Below are 17,338 nucleotides of genomic sequence, written 5' to 3'. Positions count from 1 at the left end.
TTTCTGGACAGCCTTCTAAAAGCCGCATGCCAGTGGTAGGTGGCCTTTGGAGTGAAAGTGGTCAGAGCAATGAATGTAAATTTTACTTCTGCACAGTATGCTAGTGTCTTCACACCAGTGGCGTAGCGTGGGGGGTGCAAGGGGGGCAGGCCGCACTGGGCGCAACATCTGGGGGGGGCGCACTTGCTGCCTCTGGAGTCGCTGAAGAGCCTCTGGCGCAGGCTGTAGCCGAGCCGCATGTCTCGCAGAACCGACGAGCTGTGCACGCGTCCGGGCTGAAGGCGCCCGGCAGGCAGCGGCTCTCAGCGCTCGCCGCGGAGGACGCGCCAGGCAGCCCCTCCTCACAGCCCTACCTCCGCCGCTGCTGCTGCAGCTGCTGGGCAATGTTGCATTTTCCTTGCCTCTCTGCCCCCCTCCTCCTCCAGGCAAGCGGCGTCGTTTGGGCGGCAGCGCCAGCGGCAACTCGCAGGTTAGGGGTTGGGGGGGGCAAATTACTTGCCTTGCCCCGGGTGCTGACAACTCACGCTACGCCGCTGCATCACACACCATTCTCTATTTTTCAGCTGCACAAGCAAAAGGCATTACCAGCATTCAAAGACTCTTCTGAGTAAGGCTGGTGTGGGGCATGACCTGTGGAAAGCGGGTATGGTTGAGAAGGGGGTGTGGTCTGGGGGGAGTCCCAAGGGCTGGACAGAAAGGTCTGGTGGGCCACATTTGGTCTCTTGGTCTGAGGTCTCCCATCCGCATCTAAGAGCATGGACATCATTAGGTGGCTCAGAGTTCTGTGACCTTAGTCTTTTGCACTGAGCCTCCCTCCCTTTAAATTTTTTATTAGACTTATTATTATATTGTTATGAGTTTGGAGTTTTCCATTGATGTGACCTAGAAATAAAGCAGCAAACTGGAGAGAGGATATGAGCAATGTTTGAGAGCAATGTCTGATCTCTGTTTGAATCCAAAGCTGCAGTTATGCAGAAAATTGACTCTTTAGGGGTGTTAATGCTGTGTACCCCTCTAGCATTGACTCAGGTTGTATATATGTGTAAATATATACCATATATAATAAAGGCACCACAGTCTCTGTTGTCTCTGTTATGCCTCTTTCCAAAAGGAAACATGAACCCTGGGGAAGTGCCTGAAACCCCTAGAATCTCACATCACTCTGAGATTGGGGTGGCATGCAAGAATATCATTATTACTTACTATTACTTATGATGATGGCGAGGGGAGCTGGGTACACTGCAAAGGCCCCATCCACCTGCCATCTTAATTTGCTAAAGACATCTAATACCTATAAATTAGCATATGCAAGTTTGAGCCATGGGTCTATGCCCTAGTCCCAGGAACATCCCATCTAAGAGAAAGCATGAGACTATTCTTGGCTTCTTTGGAAAGCAAACAGCAACCCCAAATCCTGGGTGTTGATTTTCTTCAGACACCACCCAAGCTTCTCGGTCTTGAACAACACAGAGAACATAACATAACATAACATAACATAACATAACATAACATAACATAACATAACATAACATATAGAGCATCAGAGGACAGCTTCCTAGAGCAGATCTCAACACCAGGTTGGCAAATATATGCAGTGGTTTCCCAGCTGTGGTGGATAACACCATTGTATTGCCAAATCCTCAGGGGCATTCCAAAGCTTTTTTCACACTAGCTCACATTGGCAGGCATCATCAACAATTTGGCCAAATCACTCATAAAAAGAACACAAGAGTAGAAGACCGAGGAAATAGCTTCCCATCACTCTCAAACCGTAAGAAATCAGGTACAGCATAATTCACGGAGAGAACAATGTAAGTAAAACATACATTCAAGGACAGGGAACAAGGACTATCTATAGGCTTCGCATATTGACAAGTCCTCTAGAAACCAGAACGTCTGTCAAAGACATAACAAAAGACAGACATTCCTAAAGTCCAGAAGGATAACAGTCTTGCATTATTTATTTGAAACATTTTTTATACTGCCAGTCATGAAAGGATTTCAGGATGGTGTACACTGTACATACAACATCTGCCCATCATAATGCAACAAAACTATCACTATAACTGCATATTACATGGAATACATATAACAATAAATTACGAAACTCATACTGATCAGTGTGTACAATATCTTATAATAAACATTTCAAAAATTATTTCAAAAGGTCTGGCCATATTCTTGTGTGCACTGAAGGAGGATTTATTTCTGTCATGTTCTGGTTTCGTTACAAAAACCATTGATGATTGCCAAGTATTATAAAATGAAAAGGGACTAGAATTTCCTCTGGCAGCTTTGAGTCTGCTTATCAGTTTCTCAGCCAATGCTACTCACCATATTATTTGAATATTTAAACTTTCCTCATGTTTCCGACACTTGGCAACTTCCATGCTCGCTGCCATTAACACAAAGGAGAGCAAATCATTGTTCAGTGACCCCTGAGGGTGGGTAGCTCTTATGCCCAACAATGCTAGTTCAGGTGTCATATCTATTATCATTCCACACATTATTTACATTAACCGTCCCCCACAACCAAAAATATTTTTACAACCTCCCCAATGCCACCACATGTGGACATAGGTACCTAGAGTGTTACATCCCCTCCAGCAGGCTTGATTAACTTGGAAATTCTAGAGAGCTGTGCTGGTGTGTTGGACTACCTATGTAGTAGCTTCAGAGTGGATTTCCAGATTTTGGAGGAGAATGATTTCAATGGTCTCTTGGTCCATAGCGCTTTCCAATTTTTGTTTGAGATTTGTATACCTAGGTTGGTTTCCCAGAGTACTCTGCCCCACCCTAAAAATCTAAGTAACTAAAACAAATAACACTTCTCTTCTAATTCTCCTAGCCTCACTCTTTAGTTCCTCCCCTTTCTCTAACATGTCTCATGCCCACATTGCTTGATGATTTTTAAGCCAGCAGCAAGAGATGTCACAAGGATGGCACTGTTACCTTGGCAACTGGAGCTGGGTGGGGGTGATTAGCAAAATCAATCCTCTTGGCAAACTGGGAATATCCTCTCACCCACCCTAGTTTAGGATATTCCACCATTCTTCAGCAGAGCTTCTCTTCCTTTGAGAAAAATAAGTGGCTCATGTATATCTAAACTAAGCTTTAATAATAAAGAAAACTGTAACAAAATAACATAATGAGACTCTCAGTGCTGGATTTACGTATAAGCTAAACAAGCTATAGCTTAGGGCTCCACTCTCTTGGGGTCCCCCAAAAAAATTAAAGAGGAAAAAGCCTGGATGTACATTTCCAAAATACAAGATAAAAAACAAATAAAATAAAACCTACATACAGCAACAGTGTTTTGTGTTTTGTAGGTTCCTGTTTGTTATCTGCAAATGGCTTTAGATACCTATTAGGTCCATAAATTACCATATAGTATATATTCAACACAAAAAACAGCAACAATTTGCTGTTGACAAAGGACAGCTGGACATATAAAGGGCCCCATTACCTTCAGTAGCTTAGGGCCTCATCAAACCTAAATCCAGCCCTGAATGAGAGAAACTAAATACAACAACATGAGGCAAGTCTGAGGCAAGAAGCAAGAAGAGGCAGTTGGTCTTAACTGACATTCTTAACGGAACACAGACTGAAGGGAGGGGCTGACTCCGGAGCAAAACACACAAGCCCCGCCCACCACATACCCAACATTCTACTGATCAAATTAGACCCCCGTGTTTTCCTTATGGCAACTCACCTACCTGGACCATTATCGCTGATCCTCCAGAGTCTTGGTGTTTCTTTGAAACTTTGAGGCACCTGCTGTTCTGACTTCATTAAACAACATTTCTAAAGGGAAACCATCCCAGCCTCCTTCTATGCACAGCATAAAACTCATACCTCCAGTGTCTATGGGAAAGGTTGTAGCTCATTGGAAAAGCATCTGCTTTGAGGTACAACAGACCTGTGGGACAAATCAGCCACATATACTGTAACCAGCATGCTTAGCTCTAGTAAGTGCATGAAGGGGTTAAGGCCATAGAGTAAGCTGTTTTCCCAGACTTAACTAGGTCATGACCCCTCACCTTGGAAGGAAGGAAATCAAGTCCGTTTGTTTGTTTGTCTCCCTTTTTTGCACTGTGTAACTGACCAGGAAGGACATCTTTGCTGATCACTCCAAGTCCAGATGCTTGTGTGGCTTAAACAAGCCATCTTTGTGTTTCTATACAAATAAACTGGAAACACTTAGTCTACCATGTGAACTCCATGTGTAATAGAGGTCTGGATTTCAGTAGTCTGCCCATGAGGTCTGCAAGACTTCAGGAAATGACCAGGCCATCTCGCTGCTGAAGATTCCTTTATGTCCCTTCCAGCTCTACAATTTATAATTCTATTATCTTCACACACACACACACACACACACACACACTTCCTCCACCAGTTGACCTCCGCAGATGCTGCTGACTGATAACCCTCCCCCATTTTTTGCTCACAACAATCCCCTGTAAGGTAGGTTAGGCTGTGAGGCTGTAATTGACTCAAGGTGACCATGTGAGCTTTATGGGGAAGCTGGGATTTGAACCTGATATCTGAGTGTGTTACCATGTGCATTGGGCAGACAAGGTGAGGGCAACACAGAGCTCACACAATTATCCTTGGTATCAAAATTGGAATGCTAAAAGTATGTAACCTTGAAAACTCCAGAGGCCCAAAACACTGCAACTTGATGCTTGTGTGCTTCAGTGTGTGGGGACTACAGAGTGGTATGTATTGGAGTTGTGATTAGAAGTCTGGATTTGTACTTTATCCAGATAAAGCAAAATTTATTCCATACCATCACCTCCATGTCATTGTGCTGGTGGTGGCAGGGTGGGAGTGCCATTGTGTGGTTCGCCTCAGGTACCAAAATGTCTTGAGCCAGCCCTGGAAGGTTAGGGTAAGAACAAGGAGTTTAGGCTGATGGCAGCTGGTGCTCAGGCTTCCTCCATAAAAAAAGTCTTGCTAGATCAGGCTAAAGGTATATGTAGTCCAGCAGTCTGTTCCCATAGTGGGCAACCCAATGCATTGGGGGTAAGGCCACAGCAGGAAGCATTCTGCTATATTCCATAGATTTTTATTGATCCTGAGTTGTCTGAAAACTTTGTGACCACTTTGGGAGATGGTACACTTGCAAAGCGTTAAGTCAGTGATTTCAGTAAGTATATACCCAAAATAATGGTCATGAAGGCCAGAGAGAGAGAGTGTGTGTGTCCTGGGCAAGGTTTTCTCCAGCAGGAACTTCCAGGGAAAGCCTTGCATCCCCTTCCTGTCAAACGAGGCAATGGGGTTGCCAGGTATTTCAGTGGTCAGATCAGCCACAGTGGGGACTGGTGGTGAGACTGGCAACCGTATCTCTCAGGAGTGCCTGGCTTTGAGAGAGAAAGTGCAAGGCAATGCAGCTGCCATCTTACATTACCCACAGAATACCTCTGGGCCCAACGCTTGGCACTGCATGCCTCAGTAATGCTATGCTGGGGTCCAATAGTTGGAGAAGTTCAATTATTGTGGGTTTGCTGTGTTTCAGAAAATGTGAATAAGGTGGGTTCACCTTTAAATGCAAACAACTGGGTTTCTCCTCCATCTTTGACTGGGTAGGTTATTTCAATAGCAACCCTGCTCCTCCAGGGAGCATTTTGACACTACACACAGAAACAAATGCCCCCAGTACTTGGTCAAGGTCCATCCAGTTCACCTTAGCAGTTTAATATCAGGATTTGATTTACACGACAGGCTTTGAAATCATGGCCTGGAGGGGAAAGGGTCCATTTCCTGTTTCTAATTTATTTTATATGGGGTGGGAGGAGTAGAAGAGCAAGGAGAAGTCCAAGCAGGAGGAAATATATAAAAAGCTGGTGCCTAGGAGACAACAACCTCTGTTCCCTTTCCGTTCTGTGTGGACTCGGCGTCTCCCGTTCCCTAAGGTATTATCAAAGGAAGCACTTCAGTCAAGAGAAATAGACAGTACTGCCTCCTTCAACAGCCACTTTCTCTGGTATTTGATGTGAGATTTCTCTCAGAAATAAATAGAACCCAGCTCCCCTTTGCTCCATTCTCTTCCAGTGAGCTGGCCTGTCACCTTTGATGTCACTAGGCAAAGACGAGCCTCAGACTAAATGGCGCCCCAGACAAGAAGCATATTCAGGCTCCCCTGCCTGTTTTTTCAATATTTGAATGCTTCCTACCCCCTTGCATTTATAGCCCAATTCAAAATGCAGCTTTTGCATACATTAATCACCCCACTGTATGATACATTTTGATGCATGGATCTGATCACTATTGCTTGAGTCCAAAGGACAGCTCAGGAGGCCTTTATTTATTTCATAAAATTTATACACTGCTTGATTGTAAAACAAAACAAAACAAAAAACCACAAAAAACCACACGCCCTCAAAGTGGTTTACAAAGTGGCATGTCAAAGAGCAAGCCAGAAGAAAGAACCAAAGGATGAAGAACAAAGGGCTGCATCAGAGCTCATAAAAAACTTGTTCCTCAAGCAAATCCTAATCAGAACAGCTGGCCCTTTTAACTCCTTCCTGCCAAGGATTCAATAGTCAGCATGGATGGGCAAAATCAGTCTAGGGCAGAAGAAGGGAACCCTTTTCAATCCAAGGACTACATTCCTTCTGGGGCAACCTTCCATGCCCACCATGGCATGCCAGTGGTGGGTGAGTGGACCCACAAATAAAAGTGGGCAGTGCAACAAATGCAGTTTTTACCTTTTTTACAGTAGGATAAGTTCTACACACATTTACAGATCCCTCTTGTTTTCCATGCACACAACTAAGAGGCATTATTGGAGGTCAGGGACACATTCAAGGCACTTGGAATGTGCAGCAGGGCTAGTGAGCAGCGTAGGCTGGGAACAGGGGTGTGTGTGAGGACTAGGGAAAGTTCCAAGGGCCAGACAGAAAGGCATTGTGGGCTGTATTTGGGCCCCAGCTTTGAGGCTCCTCCCACCTCTTGTTTAGGGCCTGAAGGAACCTTCACTGAGAAGGCACCTTTTGAAGTTCATTGTTTCATCCCATGGGGCCACTGCCAAAGGATGCGGCAATTTTCGATTGCCTGTGAAAGATAGAGATGGGGGAGAATTTCAGTTTAGTTCACATTTTAATACAAACATGTCCGCAAATGATATACAAATGGAATATAGCTGCCGTTTAAATTTCTCACGACTTAATTTTGCAGTGCGATTCTCACAGCAAAAAACTGTAAATGTGTATATCAGAGGACAGTATTGCAAAACATTAGTGAAGTAAACATGCATTATATATGGAGAAATTTCTTGCAAAAGCATGAATATCAGAACAGAAGAAATGTGCACTTAAGAGATAGCAAACCCATAGACAGCCAGTTAAAAGCAGCCCACCTGATCCTTTCCCCTAAAGAATTACTCCATTGCCTGTAACAGCATCTGGACACTTAGAAATTAAGTAGGTGCAGAACCAGAACCACATACACCTTTCATTTTATCACCACTGCTCTGGCAAAAGTTTTGTCTGCTTGTTTTTTTAAAAAAATATACTTTGCCTTTTGGGGCCAAATAGAGAAAATATGTAAAGATTGGGCAAAAAATGTGCAAGTACAATGTACCGCTGAGGTGAAGGGCAATAAGCTCAGTAGTGGTATAGCACCTGCTCTGCATGCAATAGGTTCCAGGCTCCATCTCCAGCATTTTCAGGTATAGAATGTCCTCCTTCTGAGACCCTAGAGCATGGGTAGGCAAACTAAGGCCCGGGGTCCGGATCCGGCCCAGTCGCCTACTAAATCCAGCCCGCGGACAGTCTGGGAATCAGTGTGTTCTTACATGAGTAGAATGTGTCCTTTTATTTAAAATGCATCTCTGGGTTATTTGTGGGGTATAGGAATTCATTCACACACACCCCCCCAAAAAATAGTCCGGCCCCCCACAAGGTCTTAGAGACAGTGGACCAGCCCTCTGCTGAAAAAGTTTGCTGACCCCTGCCCTAGAGAGCTACTGCCAGTGTCAGCAATACTGAGCTAAGATGGACTAACTCAGTACAGTGGTACCTCGGGTTAAGTACTTAATTCGTTCCGGAGGTCCGTTCTTAACCTGAAACTGTTCTTAACCTGAAGCATCACTTTAGCTAATGGGGCCTCCTGCTGCCGCTGCACCGCCAGAGCATGATTTTTGTTCTCATCCTGAAGCAAAGTTCTTAACCTGAGGTACTATTTCTGGGTTAGCGGAGTCTGTAACCTGAAGTGTATGTAACCTGAGGCGTATGTAAACCGAGGTACCACTGTATACTGTATGTGCCTAAATTCCACACACAGAAGCTAACAGGGTAGTCTACAGAATTCTTCCTAAGAAGTAAAGGGTCTCTCTGCAGATGTCATTTTTATTGTGCATTCATAATGGACACAAGGCATCGCTGTCAACGTTGCCCTTTTTTTAAGGGAAATTCCCTTATTCCGAATAGGATTCCTCACAAGAAAAGGGAAAAGTTGACAGCTATGACACCAGGAGGTTATACACGATCCTGCTTTTCAATACTGTTTGCAGCTGCAAAAGTTTCAGTGCAGACATAACCCGTAGCTTTCCCCTGGCATCCTGTAACTTTTTATATCACAAATGTTCGGGGGGGGGGAGGGTGTTGAGGGGGTCCTGTTTTTGTTGAGCTGCAGTGCAAGAGTGCCCTCTAGGTAGCAGTAATGTGGTAACAGTAGGGAAGCATCATAGAAAAATTAATAAAGCGGAAGGAGGTGCTGATAGCCTAGTATAAATCCACCACTAATGCATTATTATTGTCAGGAGACACCCACAAAATAACCATCACCCTGGAGTGGCCCTAAGTCCCACAGAATTCAGTGGTGACTTACTATGGTGTTTTGCAGCACTCTGTAACATCTACCTACGCTCATCTGCAAGGGGCGTATGTCAAGGCATTGTTTTTCTTGTAAAAGAAAGAAAAAAGCATCTTGTGTTTCTGTTACTTGTTTTGTCAGCCTCTCGAGGCACTAGAGTCCTCTTGCAGCAATAGTCACCTTATCAGATATGTGGCTATAATATTTCTATCCTCCGGGGATCAGGTATAGAAGATGGTTAATTTCAGGTGTGTTCATTGGTTTTTGTTTGTGTGCGGGCAGAATTCATGTGGGCAACAGCCTAATTAATCTCCAACCTAAATTAGATTACAATAGAAGTTATGTGTAATGGTTGTCAATTGACCAGAAAATGCACCCTCGGCTGCTCCTATGCCTTTAACAGCAGCTTCATTTGCAGGAATCAGCAGGTGAAGTTTGATGCAGGGTCCTAAGAATTAGGCTCACCTGCTAATGTTGGCAGTGAGTTTTTGCTGTTCAAACACAAAAGCAAAATAACATAACTAAGCCCGAGACAATTATTATGATAGAAACATCTGATTGTCCAGTAACCTAACATCTTCATCACACATAACCATTTAAAGTAAACTGCACCAGCTGCAGTATGGACACTTCCAGACGGTCGTTCTCTTGAGGTGGGATTCAGTCATATAGCAACAACTTCAGGTTGCACAATTATAGTTGATGGGGAGGTCTTGGCAATAATTACCCTGCTTCCTTCAAAAGATCAGGCTTTTGTGATAAGGAAAATAATGAGGAAACACTGCAAAATGTGGGATAATACTTGTTTTGATAGCATCATCTAACCTTTCTGCAAACCAGAATGAATCATCATTAAATATCCAGTGTCCTCTAATCTCCCAATAAACAGATCAGAATGAATGCTCAATAAGCAGGCTAATCAAGTAGCACCCTGGGTAGAATGGCAAGGGTCAGACACTACTTGGTGTTTCAGTACCCATGGGGATAGGTTTACATTGGCGTATAAATGCACTTTCAACAGCACTCAGATAATTTGTTAGATTTTTAATTTTAGTTTATATTGTTTATCAGCCACATAGCAGCCTCTACCAACCTGGTGCCATCTAGATGTTTTGAATGACAAGTTCCACCAACCCCTCTGACATCCTGCACTGCGAACAATGCATGTTGGGAGGACTGCATGCCACTCTAACAGCATGGGGTGGTTATCATGAGGAGAGGAACTCTGTCAGATGCCTAGCTACGAAGATGCAAGGGTTTTATGTGGTTTGATAACATACTGGACATCAGAGATGATCTCGTAAGATAGTTGTTCAATGATTTATCATTGCATTATCAGTTGGTTTTATTGTGGCTGCATTCTGCACTAGCTGCAGTTTCTGGGCAATTTTCAAGGGCAACCCTACACAGAAGGCATTACAATAATCTTTATAGGAGGTAAATCAAGTGCAGGGCAGTAGCAAGCAGAGGCATACCTAGGCACCCTTGGCAAAGAGCTGCATCGGAAGTCCCTTGATCACTGCTGGCTCTCCCATCTTTCTTTTCTTTCTAAGCCCTGCTGGGTGCTCTGCTCACACTTCTGATAGTGCCGCTGGCCAATGCCAGCCGTCAGATTTCTCCATCAAGGCACCCAGAGGAGCCTGTGTGCCTTGGCAGCTGCCCAGAGCAGTGGAGGTGCAGCCTAGGGAGCACGTGGGTGGGTGGGTGGGTGGGCTCATAGCCACTCCAAGCCGGACTGAAAAGACACAATTTTGTATGCCTCTGGGCCTGTTGGTCCCTTGGCTGGGGGCCATCATGGCCAACCCCTAGATTACACCCCTGGTGGCAAGGCTGTCTAGCAGAAGTAACATAGGAGACATATTTTGTACACACACATATAATTTTTATATATAATTATATATATAATTTTAATTAAATTTTCTGTTTTACAATTTAAAATACTTATTTTAAGTGACTTCCCCTCTTCTCTTTTCATGGTTCATTTTATATATCATAAAACCTGCATATTTTACAAAAACTATACCATTTAGTATTCCGTTATTGCATAAGAAGGGGGGGTAATAGGCTGTGAAGTTTCCAGTTGACCATTGGTGTTCAGATAGCAGACTGAGTGGCACACCTGTTACCTGGGCAGTCTTCCCCACTGTGGTGCAATGTGACATGTTGCAGGACTATATCTCCCATCATCCCTGACCACTGGCCATGCTCGCCGGGGCTGATGGGAGTAGGAGTCCAACACCATCTGAAGGGGAGGGCACCCTGTTGATGGCACCCTGCCAGAAGAGTCCCTGGCAAATGCAGGTAACAGGTACTGTGTGGCAGGAGTAGAACTGAAGCAGTGATGGGGCAAGGGCAGAGGTTGGCTGTCATTACAAGCACCCAAGAGTTCCTGTTTTCATCTCTGGTGTGGCAAAGAAGGTGGAATCTCTACAAAACATGCCTGTTCTTTCAGAGCAGGAAGCTCTCCTACCAAGAACAGCTGGTGGTTGTATTTCACAAGGAAAATGCTGCTTTGAAATCCACTCCTGAAAAGCCTGGGTCCCAAGTGTGCCAGTGTTAGAGAAGTGGAGCGCTGAGGTGGAGGCTGGCAATGAGCTGCAGGAAATATAAGGTTTGATCATGGAGGAGCTGAAGCTCATCAGTGAAGCATATGCTCTGCATGCAGAAGGAACCAAATTTGATCCATAAGGGCATCTCTAAGCAGTGCTGAGAATGTCCTCCATCTGAGAACCACTGCTTGTACTGAGCTTGATGGACAAATGGTCCGATCCAGTAACCTCCTATGTGCCAAAGCACAAACAGAAGACAGAGTTGAAGAGTGTAGCTGAGGCATTTGGACCAGGCCCAAGAATTTCACAAAGAGGCTGAACAATTGACCTTTCCCTATGATTCCCCCTCCCCTAAAAATATCTCTGTTACAGGATGCAAACTAATTGGCTGTGCTCAGCTAGTGGGGGGGGGAGAGAGAGAGAGGCTCGTTGCTTTCTGACGCATCCACTCAGACAACAATGGACAGGAGAAAGTTCACAGTGTCGTCATTGGGTTCTGCTTTCTTGACCACAGCTGAACTCTGGCACAATGAGGGCACAATGTATTGCCTGGATGAGAACTCTGGGTTTGAAATATTCTGGTACCAGGAGGGGCCAGAGGGAGCGGCTGGTGTTGCTGCTCAGAGGTGTCATAGAACAGGGACAAAGTGCTGTTAGAATGATCTAATCTCCTGAGGCACTTTTTGCCAGTTCTCTGTGTGCCAAATAAATAAGCTTTTCTTAGAGAAAAACCCACTAAATATGATCTGCAGAGGAAGAGGTATGATACACCAGTGTTTCCCAACCTTCCAACCTTGTTTCCTTCCTGTGCCCCCCCCCCAGCATAGCCAAGGGGGGACAGGGGGGCAGCTGCCCTCCAAAATAAGTAAAAATCAATACAAATCTGAGGTTCTGACCCCCTCTAACAAAAGCTTTCCCCCCTAACAAAAATCCTGGCTACACCCATAGCCTACTGGTAGAAAGATAGCTATTTAAATGTTTTGTTTGAAAATGGAACATGTTTTATTTATAGTTTATACAATTTATACAAAGTTCAATTACATAAAATGGTAGGAACATATTGAAATATTGTTGAAGCAGAAGAACATAGAATCACAGAGCTGGAAGGGACCCAAGGGTCATCTAGTCCAACCCCCTGCAACGTAGGAAACTCAGCTAAAGCATTCATGACAGATGGCCATCCAACCTCTGCTTAAAAACCTCTTAGTCCAGAACCAACCAAGGGAGATTCATCTTCCATGTATTATAAAAAGTAAACACTTATTTGATCCCAGTTGTTTGACGTAGAGGGGTAAACCTACAGATACAGTCCAAAAGGTGCAAAGCGAGTTCTGTATGTATGGGTTAATTTTAAAAAGCAAGTGGTCCTCACTGACCAGGTGCAAAAAGATCTTGTCATCCTGAGGAGCCCTGGCTGCCTAGATAAAACACTATAGCCCCACACACCCTTACCTGGGAGTAAGGCCCACTCAGTGCGGCTTTCTTCTGAGTAGACACTTAGTTATTTACTAGATGCAGGTCAGCAGCACCAGACGACCCTGCTTGGCTAGGCCTGGAGAGGATTTCACCCTGAGCCTTGCAGGGGCAGATCAATGCTGCCAACAGGTTCTGCCCCTTGGCAACATCCAAAGGCCCTGATCCACTAGACGCTGGGGTGAATTGCACTCTGCACCTTGCAGAGTCAGTCCCAGGCTGCCACTGGGCCCAGCACTGGCAGCAGCAACAAGCAGCTCTGACTTGCCCAGCCCTACCCATTGCCACCCCACCACCGCACTTACTTGACCTGGGGGTTCTGGATTGTGGGCTCTACTGGTCAAAACAGAGGCCTCAGAGATCACCCTCTCCCACCGGAAACAAACCAAGACTGCTCCAAGAAAACACACATGGCAAAAAGGAGATTAGGCCCTGGTGGGCTGCCCCCTTATCAGCTCGTGATTGGCCTAGCAGATAGCCAGCCAATCAGGATTATTTAACTTCTCACTTCCCTTTGTGGTCCCCTAGCCTCACGATTTTTACCTGTGTCCCCCTTGGAATATCCGGGGGGGTGGGGGCCAGGGGGCCATATGGCCCCCTATTGTGAAACACTGGGATACACAAGCATACATAGGGTTGCTATATTTCAAGAAGTGAAAATCAGGACAAAAGTTGTTGCGCTTTTTTGGCAAAACCGCAAAAATTGAAGTTTTTGAGCTATTTTAAAGGGAAATTGCCAAAAGCGACACTGCCCACAAGGGTTGACATGTGTCCGGATTTTCCTGGACATTTTTAGCAATTTCTGCCCAGACACTCCCTCTGACTGCAGTATTCCGGCTATGTCTGGGAAACTCTGGACATATGGCAACCCTAAGCATACACAGCTAAGGGTTTAACTGCCTGTTGTGAGTCTGGGCAGATGTGTCTTGATGATACCTATTGCCCCTTCCAAACCTGCAATCCTGTATCAGAGGCAGTAGAATCTGTAACTTGTTAGATCAGTTTCTTTGTCAAGGTGTCTTCACCACTCAGTTAAATACCTGTCATCCACATCTTAAAAAGTGAGCTTTGTTGCCATAGAGACAAAAGGGTGGGGGCGGAATATTTGCTGCCTCAAACTGAATGTCTTTTGGGGACCGAAAGCCCCAGAAGTGTAAGTGTATGAGAAAGAGTTTTGGCTGATGCTGGGAGGTAGAGACACAGAAGCATGATTGCTCTGTGCTGGACAAAAGACAGTGAGCCTGGGGCAGGGGTCTGCAACCTTTAAGACAAAAAGAGCCACTTGGACCCATTTCCGAAGAAAAAACAACAACTGGGAGCCGCTAAACCATTGCGACATTTAAAACAAATATATCTCCGGAGCCACAATCTGACAGCGGGCAGGAAGGTGACGTCGGGATGGTGCGTGACTAAGGCACGCACCGCCCCCATGCGACGTCACAGCCAGTACAGCGCCCGCCACAGTGGGGAGTGTCGGGGTGCACAATGCGCCTCCTCCCCTCGCTAGTATCCGCCCCGGAGCCGCAGCAAAGATGTAAAAGAGCCACATGCGGCTCCGGAGCCGCGGGTTGCAGACCCCTGGCCTGGGGCTTCCAGGGAAACCTAATGAGGAAGCAATAACTTTTGCAGTGTTAATGCTGTGAGCCACTCTATCCTATGCTCATGTTGCATATATGTGTAAAAACAACAAGAAGTATCCTGAAGACACCACCAGAGAGCACAGAAGCCTGCCTAGAGCAAGGAGGTTCATACCCCACAACGGAACAGCCAAGAGCATGATCCTGGGCACTGGTCCTGGTTGTGAGGTGGGCCTCCCTTCTGTGTGCAATGGTTTGCGTACACATAGCTGTCAATGTTTCCCTTTTTTAAAGGGAAGTTCCCTTATTCTGCATAGGCTTCCTCACAAGAAAGGGGAAAAGTTGACAGCTATGAGCATACATGTGTATGAGAGAGATCTGTGGAGCAAACTGCCCAGATACCATTGATAGATGGGAAAGTTGTCACTGTACCTGAGCATCGCAAGATGCAAGTACAGCAGATTGCAGTCTATAAACACTATCAACAAATCAGTTGAGAGGAAAAAAGCAAAAAAAGCAAATCAATTGAGACTCCTGCATTGTAGGGGGTTGAACTAGATGACCCTTGAAGTCCCCTCTACAAATCTACAGTACTCTGATTCTATGACTGCTGCAGTGAAGGGTGGTATAAAGATACCTTAATAAATCAATAAATACTTCCTCCTTCATCCAGCCCTGTTTTGTGTAACATATAGTCTGTTACAGAGTACCTGAGAACTAAAAATTGTGCACTCTTTTCTGATCTTTTGGTTGATCCGAATAAATTTATTGTTCAGTTGTTTATTCTGAAGTGTCTCGCTCGCTCCCCGATTATGGACCAATATGTTTTTGTTTTGCGATTTTATTTGCTCATTATTTAACAATAGCTAAGAAGCAGAGACAGGGACAGGAATATAACGTTGCCACTAGGGGTCACCGTAACACCAAGCAGAAGCTGGAATTTTGTGAAATGAAAGCTTCCCCTTAACGTATTTCTTTTTGGGGTTCATAATACGGACTAATTTCAGTTTTTAAAAATAAAGTATTGGCATTGCCATATATTTAACTTGGGATCTTCTGAATACAAAGCATATGCCTGATTTCACAAAAGATACCACAAATTAACCATGTGCTGTGGCGGGGGGGGGGGATACTTCCTTTTGTCTGTTCTGAATCTCCCACTGTTTTGCTTCATTGGATGATTCCTGAGTTTTAAGGCTCCTTCAGACAACCTGCTTATTAAGCATTCATCCTGATTTGCGTACACAGAATGTCAGACCATATCCTGTCTTTATCCGGAGCATTTTATTGGATTGTTTGCAGAGTAGTTATACGACAATGAGCAGCCATCCTGATTTGCTTGTAAGGTGTGTGTGCGTGTCTTCCTGTTAATCACCCATCCCATAATTTTTCAGTGCATTTACCCAACTTGCTCACCTGCTTTCAGCCCTTAATTACTGGCTCTGCAGCTACAACCAACTTTATAAAGTCACCACTCGCATTTCCCTAAAAAACAAAGAAAGCCCTAACAATATGCCAGGAGACTGGATAACAATACTGGAGTGTGCTGCAGGTTCATAATACACTACAGTGGTACCTCTGGTTACGTACTTAATTCATTCTGGAGGTCCGTTCTTAACTTGAAACTGTTCTTAACCTGAAGCACCACTTTAGCTAATAGGGCCTCCCGCTGCTGCACCGCCAGAGCAAGATTTCTGTTCTCATCCTGAAGCAAAGTTCTTAACCTGAGGTAATATTTCTGGGTTAGCGGAGTCCGTAACCTGAAGCATATGTAACCTGAAGCGTATGTAACCCGAGGTACCACTGTACTTTCCCCTGTCTGCAGTAAAGTGGGTTATAACAAGACTGGACTGTTTTGCTGGGCTGGTGTAATCCCCATTCTTTCAGCCCCCACCCCACTTCCTACAATATTAGTAAAATATCAATGGACTTTCTCTGTGCTGACATTGCTACGGTAATTTTTTTTAATGCTTACAAGGTCTACACTTTCTTGTATGAAATAAGATCAGAGTTGGAAACATCATTGCCTCTGTTGCAAACTAGTTTGGAGAGTAGGTCCACTACTACCTTGTCGCAGCTGCACTCAGAATAATAATAGATTTCTCATGTTTTAAAAAATGAGCAGAATAGTATAGTACATGTATATTTTGCCTCTTTTCTTGGGTTCTACAAGGGCTACAAATTCACGGTAGGATTCAATTCAGAGTATGCCTATTGAAATTAATGGACAGTCATGTCCATTTACTTCAATGGGTCTACTCGGAGTAAAACTCGGCTGAATGTCACCTTTGCTCCTGCCGCAGCCTCTAAATGACATCTGGGAATCTGTGGATTATGGGAAAGGGGAGCAATTGCCCCCTTACCCTCCTAAAGATGTCAATCATCATTCTATTTGTCCCACTCACAGGGCTATTTGAATGCCTAGCAACCAACACATCTTGCATTGGTCATTGACTGCTAGATGTAATAGGCCTGGGAGAGCGGGGGGGGGGGGGATTTTGGTATTAGCCACAACCAACACATTTCCTGTCAAAAAAGTCAACCAAGTTGGAATGTAAGTCTTGGGTAATTGGGAATACATTCTCCAAGGTTTAGGAGATGAATGAATTCTGCATATTGTGCAAAGACCCATCCAACTTTAGGTCACATTTTCATTCTGACCCTTTGGTGGATGTTCTCCAACAGCCTCAGGGGTGCCTCTGACCGTGTCTAGATAGGATCTTCATTACCACCAAAGAATTTAAGCTTGCCCCCAAACATTTCCATTCTCATACCAAAAATGTCATCCAGAATAGCTTGCACATCCTATGCCCACCCTGCAAATGTGTGTGCATGTGTGTGTGCGTGCGTGCGTGCGCATGCCTCCATTATTATTATTTAAATCTGAAGCACAAAAGAGACTGTTGCCCTAGATGTGCACTA

The 17,338-nt window shown here is 44.8% G+C and overlaps 1 protein-coding gene and 1 long non-coding RNA gene across 2 annotated transcripts in view; one reads left to right on the top strand and one right to left on the bottom strand.

The window, feature by feature from the left end:
* Nucleotides 1-3,552, bottom strand: part of ARHGEF9 (Cdc42 guanine nucleotide exchange factor 9) — a 294,596-nt gene extending 291,044 nt beyond the window's left edge. The window contains exon 1 of the mRNA XM_082208208.1: nucleotides 3,467-3,552. The gene's annotated coding sequence lies outside the window, so the exon portion shown is untranslated. The remainder of the gene's footprint in view (nucleotides 1-3,466) is intronic.
* LOC309524005 overlaps nucleotides 1-17,338 on the top strand; it is a 114,511-nt gene that overhangs the window by 52,915 nt on the left and 44,258 nt on the right. The gene's annotated exons all lie outside the window — the stretch shown is intronic.

Source organism: Podarcis vaucheri (genome assembly GCF_965113315.1).
Source record: "Podarcis vaucheri genome assembly, chromosome: Z".
Lineage (NCBI taxonomy): Eukaryota > Metazoa > Chordata > Lepidosauria > Squamata > Lacertidae > Podarcis > Podarcis vaucheri.
Note: the sequence above shows the minus strand (reverse complement) of the source record. Positions and strands in the feature narration are given on the sequence as shown.